At 62.3% G+C, this 8,341-nt stretch overlaps 1 protein-coding gene across 1 annotated transcript in view; it reads left to right on the top strand.

Moving 5' to 3' along the window:
- LOC101629713 (inositol-trisphosphate 3-kinase B) overlaps positions 1-8,341 on the top strand; it is an 18,579-nt gene that overhangs the window by 1,309 nt on the left and 8,929 nt on the right. The window lies entirely within an intron of this gene.

The following is an 8,341-nucleotide window of genomic DNA, read 5'->3' as shown; positions in this document are numbered from 1 at the left end:
CGCGTGCACACGGGCAGTAAGCCAAGGCTCGAGCCTCGGGGTCAGGCCGTTTATTTCCCTTTTCTGGTAGTTTAGATATTTCTGTTCGTCCTTTTTACTAAAAAGAAAAAATGAACCTCTTTGTGATTCTCTAAAGGTAAAAGTTAGCCAAGTGATCCAACTATATATATAACAGGGAAGTGCTGGGGGAAGCAGGAAAAATGGGAAGGGCAAGCCAGTGCGAAAGGGAAGAAGAAGAGAATGAAACCCCCTTTTTTAAAGATTATTTATGCACACAACTCTGGGGTGCAGGCCAGAGGGGCGGGGGGTGAGCGGGCTCCCCAGAGACAGGTGGGGAGCAGAACAGGCAGATGGACCGAAACCCACTGCTGAGGGGGCAGCGGGGACACAGGGGGGTCTGCGGGGCCCTGGGGTCCCTCCCTGGCCGGGACCGAACTGTGCTGTGGGGGCTGTGGGGGCTCACAGTGCTGCGCTCCGACCCGCTGCGCCCCGGAGCGCCCTGCCGCCTGTTTAGAAGGAAATCCGTTCAGCAGTCTCACTACCCCCAAAATACTATTCTGTGGGGCCTCGTGGGCTCCATCGCTGCAGTGGGGCTGCTGGAAAGTCTTAAATTTCCGTTCTGAAGCGGCAGCGGGGCCCCTGGGCCCTGTCTCCCAAGTCCCATTCCGGGGAGGGGTGCGGGGTGCTCATCTGACTGCACCCTGCAGTGATGGGACCCTCGACGCCGGGCGGAGCCTTGCCGGCCTCCTGTGCCTTGGGGCAGAGAATGACTCCAGTGAAAACAAAACAAGGAAGCCAAGACCAAGTGCCACTGAGGCTGCCTGCGGTCAGGACGCCGCTCACCGTCCCACCCGTGGGGCTCGGGGTGCGGTCACCCCGCCGGCAGCTGAGAGCACAGGTGGCAGAGCAGGGTCACCTGCCTCCCGGCCGGCCCTGCTGCCTGACTGCCCCCTGCCACGGGGATCCAGGCCTTTGGCTGCTTCCCGCCAGGTGGGGGCGTCTAGGGCCCCGACCGGGAGGGAGGAGCGTGTCGTCTCAGCTTTGGCGGGCAGAGGAGTGGGCGGTCGAGGGCTGGCCGAGCCGGCAGCGGAGGAAGCCGGAGGACCGCAGGGTTCCCGCTGGCCAGGGGGACTGTCAGGTCCTGAGGACGTGGAGGAGTGTCCAGACTGCTGCGGACGTCTGACCCGGCCCAGGGAGCCAGCCCCTCGCAGGCACCCCCGGGACTCGGGGTCCCCTCCTGGACTGGGTCTCAGCGTAGCCTCAGGCCCCATTGCCCTCGGGGGGCTGTCAGACCCCAGCCAGGGCTGCTGCGCGCCCGAGGGGTCAGATTCTGGGGAGGCCTACACTCACCCGGGTAAGACCCAGGGGGGAGGCGCAGCGAGCGCCTTGGGGGACACCCAGGAGGGGCCGTAAGCAGAGGGGGGTCCCGGAAGAGGCACCAGAGCTCCTTGGGACTTAGCTGAGTCCTGTACCCCGGCACCTTCCCCTGAAAGCTCCCTGTGGCGCTCGTAGGTGTGGGGGTGGGGGAGAGGTGCTGGGGCCAAAAGTCGCCCCCAGATCTCAGAGCTGAGAGTGTGTCCAGTGAGCTTCCATGTGGCGAGGGGGCCCCGGCCTGCTGGGCATCCTGGGGGTGTGAGGCAGGAGAGCAAAGGAACAGCTGCCCCTGTCACTGCTCACCCCGGCCCCCAGCAATGGAGGTTGGGGGGGCAGGCAGGGGCCAGAAAGGAGACAGGAAGTGGACCCCAAAGGGTGCTGTGGGTGAGCTGAAGGGAAGCTAGCACCACCCTGCCACCCCCCTTGTGAGGGAGGCGGGGCTGGCGCTCAGCTCAGCACCTTGGGGTCCCAGTCTCCTCTCGGGGGGCCAGAGGCAACTCCACGGAGGGGCGAGCAAGGCCTGAGAGCCAGCAGAGGGTGAATGAAGGACTTGAGCATCCTTGCTTTTCCTGGCAAGCTTTTTGGGGGTGAGCCCTCCTCACCCAGCAGTGGAAAGCGGGGGGCCAGAGTGGTGTCCACAGAGGGACCCAGAAGGCCCCTCGGTAGGGTCACTGGCCGCCAGCTAAGAGTGGGGCCACTTTCCCTCCCTGCTCCCCCGCTCCTCATCGGGTGCTCCTGGGCCTCTCCCGTCCCCCGCCCCTGTCACCAGTCCCTCCTGCCTGCTTGAGAGAGGACAAGACCAGACTTTGAGGTAATCCCGCTCAGCCTTTACTTGTTTAAGGCAGCGTTGCCCTGCAGCCGGAGTGGGGGTACAAGTGGGGAGAAGCAGCCCCAGGATGGCATTTAGCCAGGAATCATTAGCATCACCGGGAGACTCTGGTCTGGATAAACACAGACCCGCCTGGGCCCCGTAGGCCCTCTGGCCTGGGCACGGCTGCTCCCTGGGACGCTCGGAGCTCGGGGCCACTCTGAGGCCAGGGGCAGGAGTGGGGAGGGGAGCCGCCTAGCTTCCACATTCCACCGGGGTCCCCTGCACAGAAACCGGGGTGCTCTGAGGCCCCCGCGTTGAGCACAGGTGTTCACCCCACAGAGGTGCCGACCCCCCCGGGAGCAGAGTCACACCTGCTGTGAGACCAGACGTCGTGTGGGAGAGGGCGAGGCAGGTGGTGTGGCTTGCGGGGACGGGCCGGCTGCAGAGCGCCCAGCAGGTGTTTGCTGGCTCTGAGCTCTGCGGAGGCCGCGTGCAGAGGCATGGGGCTGCCCGCAGGGTTTTCCCCCGTCAGTCTCTGCACATTCTCTGAGTGCTTTCGCTCTGTCCAGCGAGGATCCAGGGAGCACCCTCCCAGAGCCACGTCAGCAGCCCCAGGGTCTGCAGGGCGCTTGGGGGCCCCTCTTGAAGGGCCACATCTCCCCGTTTCTGGCTGTTTCCTGATCCTTTGCAATGACTCCGGGTGCCCTGGGGCCCGACCTTCCTGCTGCAGCCAGAGGTTAGCACAAGACACCGTCTCTTGGAGAGCAAGCCAGGTCGGTGGCAGACACTGGGGTGCAGTGGGGTGCAGGCGAGCGAGACCAAAGCCCGGGCTCACTGAGCCCCTGAGTGTGCTCATCGAGGGCCTGTGTCGCTGGGTCTCATAAACCCAGGTGTTACCTAAGAACGCCTTCACTTCTGCTCTTCAGTTGGCTTAACCGGCCAGCACAGAATCCAGGCGAAAGCTGAGCGTCTCCAGCACACACACACACCCGCCTCCCACCTGCTCAGCAGGTAATCAGCCCTGTGCTGCTTCCCCAGGGATGTCCCGGTGCAGGGGACAGCCTTCTGCTGCCTGGCAGCTAAGGCCAAAGTGACTCCTGCCCGGCCTGGGAACGGACGTGGGTGGGTTTTGGGGAACGGACGTGGGTGGTTTTGGGGGAGCAGACGTGGGTGGGTTTTGGGGAACGGTGGCCAGGTAAGGAGTATCTCCAGAGGCCCTGGGCTCCTCTGCTGAAGGGCCAACCAGAAAACTCCCCCTGAGCAGAGCACCTGCGAGCCCAGGGCCCTGGCTGCCCAGGGAAAGCTCCTCGCAGAAATCCTACTGTCCCTCCCGCCCGACCTTCTGTCTCCCCTCACTGCCCAGTGAGCCCAGGGGCGGGTCCCGGTGAGCAGGCACTTATGGGCAGGGGAGAGAGTGGAGTGACTTTGGAGATGCACTTTTTTTGTTAAATTTATTTATTTATGCATACAGAACTGGGGTACAGGCCAGAGGTGCAGGGACAGTGAGAGGATTCACCAGAGTCAGCAGGGAGCAGAACAGGCCGACTGATGAAGTCCACTGCTGAGGGGAGCAGCGGGCGGTCAGGTCAGGAGAGGTCTGCTGTGCCCTGTGGGTCACCTCTGGGCAGGGATCGAACTCATGCTGAAGTGGCTTTAGCTCCTTAGTGCTGAGCTTTAACCCGCTGCGCCCCCAGGGAGGGCCGGAGATGCACTTTTAACGAGCCGGGCCTTGCAGTCTGGGTTTATAAAGGAAACGCTCGTCGATCATCAGGCTCCTGTGAAGATCAAAAATGAGGCCTGGTACTAGCTAAGCACCCCGGGAGGGCCAGGGGTGGGCAGGCCAGGCTCTCTCAAGCCCTCCCAGCTCCCGGGGGTAACAGAAGTCAGGCTGCAGCGACCTCCGAGAGTCACTCCCTGTCCAGGGCTTCCCAACACTGCCTCAGTGCCAGCTGCCTCAGTGCCAGTTCGGTCCCCGCCCCGGAGGAGACCCCCAGGGCTTGGCAGCTGGCCCGCCCGCTGCTCCCCCAGCAGTGGACTTCATGATCGATCGGCCTATCCTGCTCCCCACTCTCTCTCTGGTGAATCCTCCTGCCCCTCCACCTCTGCTCTGCACCCCAAGTCTGTATGCATAAATAAATACATATTTTAAGACAATAAAGAGAGAACATCCCGGCTTCCCACAGGCAGATATTTGTGTGAGGGTCCCGCAGCCCAGAGAAGCCAGCAGGGACCTGTCATGCGTAGGGCGCTTGTGGGGCCCTTGGGGTCAGCTGAGGGTGCCAGATGCCCCTGGCAGCTGGCAGCTGATGAAGAAACAGGGCCAGTGAAATCAGCGGGCGGCCAGCCTGGGGGAGGAGACCAGGGGCTCGTACCACGTCTCGCTCGACACCCGCAAGAACGGTCTCAGTGTCTCGCAGGACTTGGCTTGGCCGGTCAGACCTGGGTCTGGCTTCAGACAGGGGGCTGAGGCTGCTGAGATCGCCAGAGCTGAGGGGACGAGCCCTGGGCACGGGGCTTCACCTGGCACCTGTCACGCCAGGGAAGAGGCCGAGCCCCTATTTCTGAGGACCACGGCTTCCTGCGGCCCCGGCAGCGGGGGGAGACTGTTCGTGGGCCCCGACCGCCAGCCAGCAGCTGTGCCCGGCCAGCTCTGGTTTCCGGGCAGCCGCTCTGGTCTCAGGGGCACCGGGGGGGCACTGCCTCCCGCTCTGTCCTTCCCTCACACACCCCGGGCCGGGTGGGGAGAGCGGCTCACCCCCCTCTCCTGGGCCCGAACCGGACCTGAAAGTGCTTTTTCTGTTGAATGTTTGGCAGTGACATCCGGCCCTGCTTGGGTGCTCTATTAAAAACCACAGGAAAATCCCTGTGTGCTGCTGCCAGCAGCGAGCAGAGACGTCCCTGGCGAGCAAGCCCGCGCAAGTGGAATATTCCACCACCCTCCGCCGCGCAGAGCTCGGGATGGGAGGACCCTGGCGGTCCCTCCCGTGGAGGAGCCGCAGGGGAGGAGAAGCGGGCTTACCTGGGCAGCGGCGACGGCCTGTGGCCTGTCCGGGGCCCCCACCTGCAGCACCCCACTCCTTGCGGGGCTCAGGCCCTGGAGAAGCTGGGGCGCTGGACGTTCTGGCTGGGCCTGAACGTCCCTGTGCTCAGCTTGTGGCTGCCCCCACCTCTCCGGGCCGCCGGGGGTCCGGGGCCTCTCCCGAGACCACTTCCCAAAGGGGTCTGGCCAGCCCCAGATGCTGTAGCTCTTCCTTAGAAACCACGGCAACAGGCTGCTGGGCTCTCCACCGACATCCAGGGGCGACCTGGGGCCCCCCGCCCCGCCCCGACCACAAAGAGCTGACCCTTCCGCCACAGCCCGGGCCCCATGGTCTCCTGGTGACTCCACCTCCCAGGAGGGCCCCAGGTGTTACCCCCACTTTACAGGTAACAGAGCCCAGGAGAGTCAGGAACTGCTCAAGGTCACTCGCCGAGGACATGGCGCCAGGCCTGGGGCCCGGCTCGGCCTGCCCCCCAACACCCTCCGGCGTCCAGGCTCTGGCCCCGCCTGCTGCTCCCCGCTGTTTGCAGCTCATGCCCACCGGCCCGGCTGCGCCCAGCAGAAGCCCCGCCCGCCACGTGGCCCCTCCTGTGACAGTCCTTCCTCTCCCAGTCCGTCTGGGGAGGCTGCCTCGCCGACAGCGGCCCCAAGCTCCTCGCCCTCGGCCCGGCCCCTCGGGACTGCCATGATGCCTGTGCGCCAGGGCGCCCTGCGTCCGCAGTATGTGACACACTGAGCCGAGAGGGACCCTGTTCGGCCTTCCGGGAGGGGCCGTTGCTGCCGGGGTGTGGGTTCACTTCCCAGCAGCATCTTGGCGCGTCCAGCAGCCCACAGGACCTGGTCAACCAGCTGTCCAGCGCTCACTCGCCAGAGGGGGAGACCGAGGCCCTGGGAAGGGGCGTGTAGAAAGGCAGGTGGGGTTAGTTGTTCGTGACAGCTCGGGATGTCCACCCTGAGTCCCCCCCACACACACACACCCCCAGTGTGTCAGGGCCACGTCCACTCTGAGCTCTCCATGCGGGGACTGGCCGCGCTTCCCTCTGGCCCTGCCTGACTGTCTCCCGCTGAGTCCCGACAAGCCTGCTTGGCCCATCTCGTGTAACCAACTTTTTCCATTGTGGCGCGAACGCATTCTTCCCTGTCTCTGCAGCCCGCGGGGGGCATCGAGCCAGAAATACTCTCTCGGCCTACGTAGCCGTCAGAGGGGTCTTGGAAAAGCAGCCTTGTCGGTCACAGCCCGGCCTCCTGTCCGGCCGGCAGAGCCGCCTCGCCCGAGGACGAGGTCTGGCAGGCGGGCGCAGGCCCTAGGCCGGCGTGGGGGGGAAGGCGCCCCTACCAGACTTGAGCCTGGGACCCTCCGGTGAGTCTCAGCAGAGAGGGAGGGCACAGAGGCCCGTTTGACCTTCACGTCACCTTGGGCTCCAGGGGCCCCCACAGTTGAGCTCATCCAGTCCCCGGGACCAGTGTGCAGGAGGGACGAGGATGTGCACCTTCTGGGCTCCCCGGCTGGGAGGGCCCTCCCTTCCCAGCCCCCCAGCACACCGTGGGGCGTTGTTCCCTGTGACTTCAGTGCAGAGCACGCACAGTCTCAGGAACTTGCACTCTTCTGATGGGGTGCACGGCGCAGACACCCCATCTTCACCTCTGCACCCAACCTCATCGCAGTGAGCGGGCGGACGGATGTTTTTTCCTAGAGGAATGTTTGCTGGTGGGAAAAGGGATTTGTCTTAAAATACTTTTAAGGTTGGGGCTTAAATGTCAGCGTTCGCCCTTACTTCTCTGGGGTCCGGGTTCTACAAATGGAAATAGCAATGCTTGTGAATGTAACGCCCAATAAATGCCAGTTCTTTCTGCCCAAGGGGGGCCTCCTACACACACAGACACACACAGGGAGGGAGCCAGGGAGGAGGGCAAGGGGGGGTTTCCTTAAGAAGTAGAGAGGAGAGGCCTCTGGCTTGCTCACCCCTTGTTTCCGAAAGCTGGGGGTGGGGAATCTGCCCTTTAAAATTCACCTCCTCTTAGGATTCTCAAACTGCTAAAAATGGAGCCTCCTTAGGACCCAGCAACCCCACACCGAGGTATCTACCCAAAAGACACAAAAAACTGGTTCAAAAAGACACCTGAACCCTCATGTTTATTGCTGCTCTCTTCACTATAGGAAAGACATAAAATCAACCCAAATGCCCAAAAGTGAATGACTGGATTAAAAAGATGTGGTGCATATACACAATGGAATATTACTCAGCCATCAAAAAGATAAACTCATGCCTTTTGCAGCAACATGGACAGCGCTGGAAGGGATCATGCTGAGTGAAATAAGCCAGAAAGGGAAGGGAAATACCGGATGGTTTCTCTCATAGCAGGAGCATAAAGGACCAGGGGGGAAATAATAATAATAACAATGAATAGCTATATACCAGAGACATTTTACAGGAGAGAAGCGGGGAATAGAATCAGATATGGGTGGAGGGCAGTTTGCACAGAACTATGGTGATGGCACATGGGTGGTTTGGTGATGGGAAGCCCACAGGGATTACAACTGAGATGGAAAAAGGCACGAAATGATGTAAAAATAAACTATTATATTAATTTTTTTTTTAAATTCACCTCCCATTAGTAGCAGGCCGAAGTCCTGTGTGTCATGCATGCTCCAAATAAAACGTGCAGTGACACAGCCTTCTGTTGGGGTGCCAGGTCACCAAGGAACCTGGTGGGCCAGCTGTCCAGTAGATGGGGAAACTGAGGCCCTGGGAAGGGGCACCCAGGACGGCAGTGTGGGGGGAGCGGCTCACGATGGGGTGCAGTGGTGATAGGCGTGGAGGGCTCAGCCCGGATGGAGAACCAGCGCGCTCCCTCCGCCCGGCCGCGGGGCCCGGGTGTTCCTCGTCTCAGGCCCCTGCTTCTGCACTTCGCCCGGCTTGCCTGTAGGGGCCCAGAGCACCCCCCACGCGCAGTGGGGGCGAGGGCCCGGGGCCAGCAGTGTGGCTGAGTGCCACGCTCTGGACTCACCCTAGCCACAGAGCAGCGCCGCCCTCTCTAATGTAGCGACTTTCTTCTTCTTGTTTCCAGAGCAAATCATGGAGGAAAATAAAAAACATGGTGCACTGGTCTCCCTT

Source organism: Condylura cristata, unplaced genomic scaffold, assembly GCF_000260355.1.
Source record: "Condylura cristata isolate star-nosed mole 26May11 unplaced genomic scaffold, ConCri1.0 scaffold00029, whole genome shotgun sequence".
In the NCBI taxonomy this organism is placed as follows: Eukaryota; Metazoa; Chordata; class Mammalia; order Eulipotyphla; family Talpidae; genus Condylura; species Condylura cristata.
The sequence above is the reverse complement of the archived record's forward strand: the minus strand, read 5'-3'. Positions and strand labels throughout refer to the sequence as shown.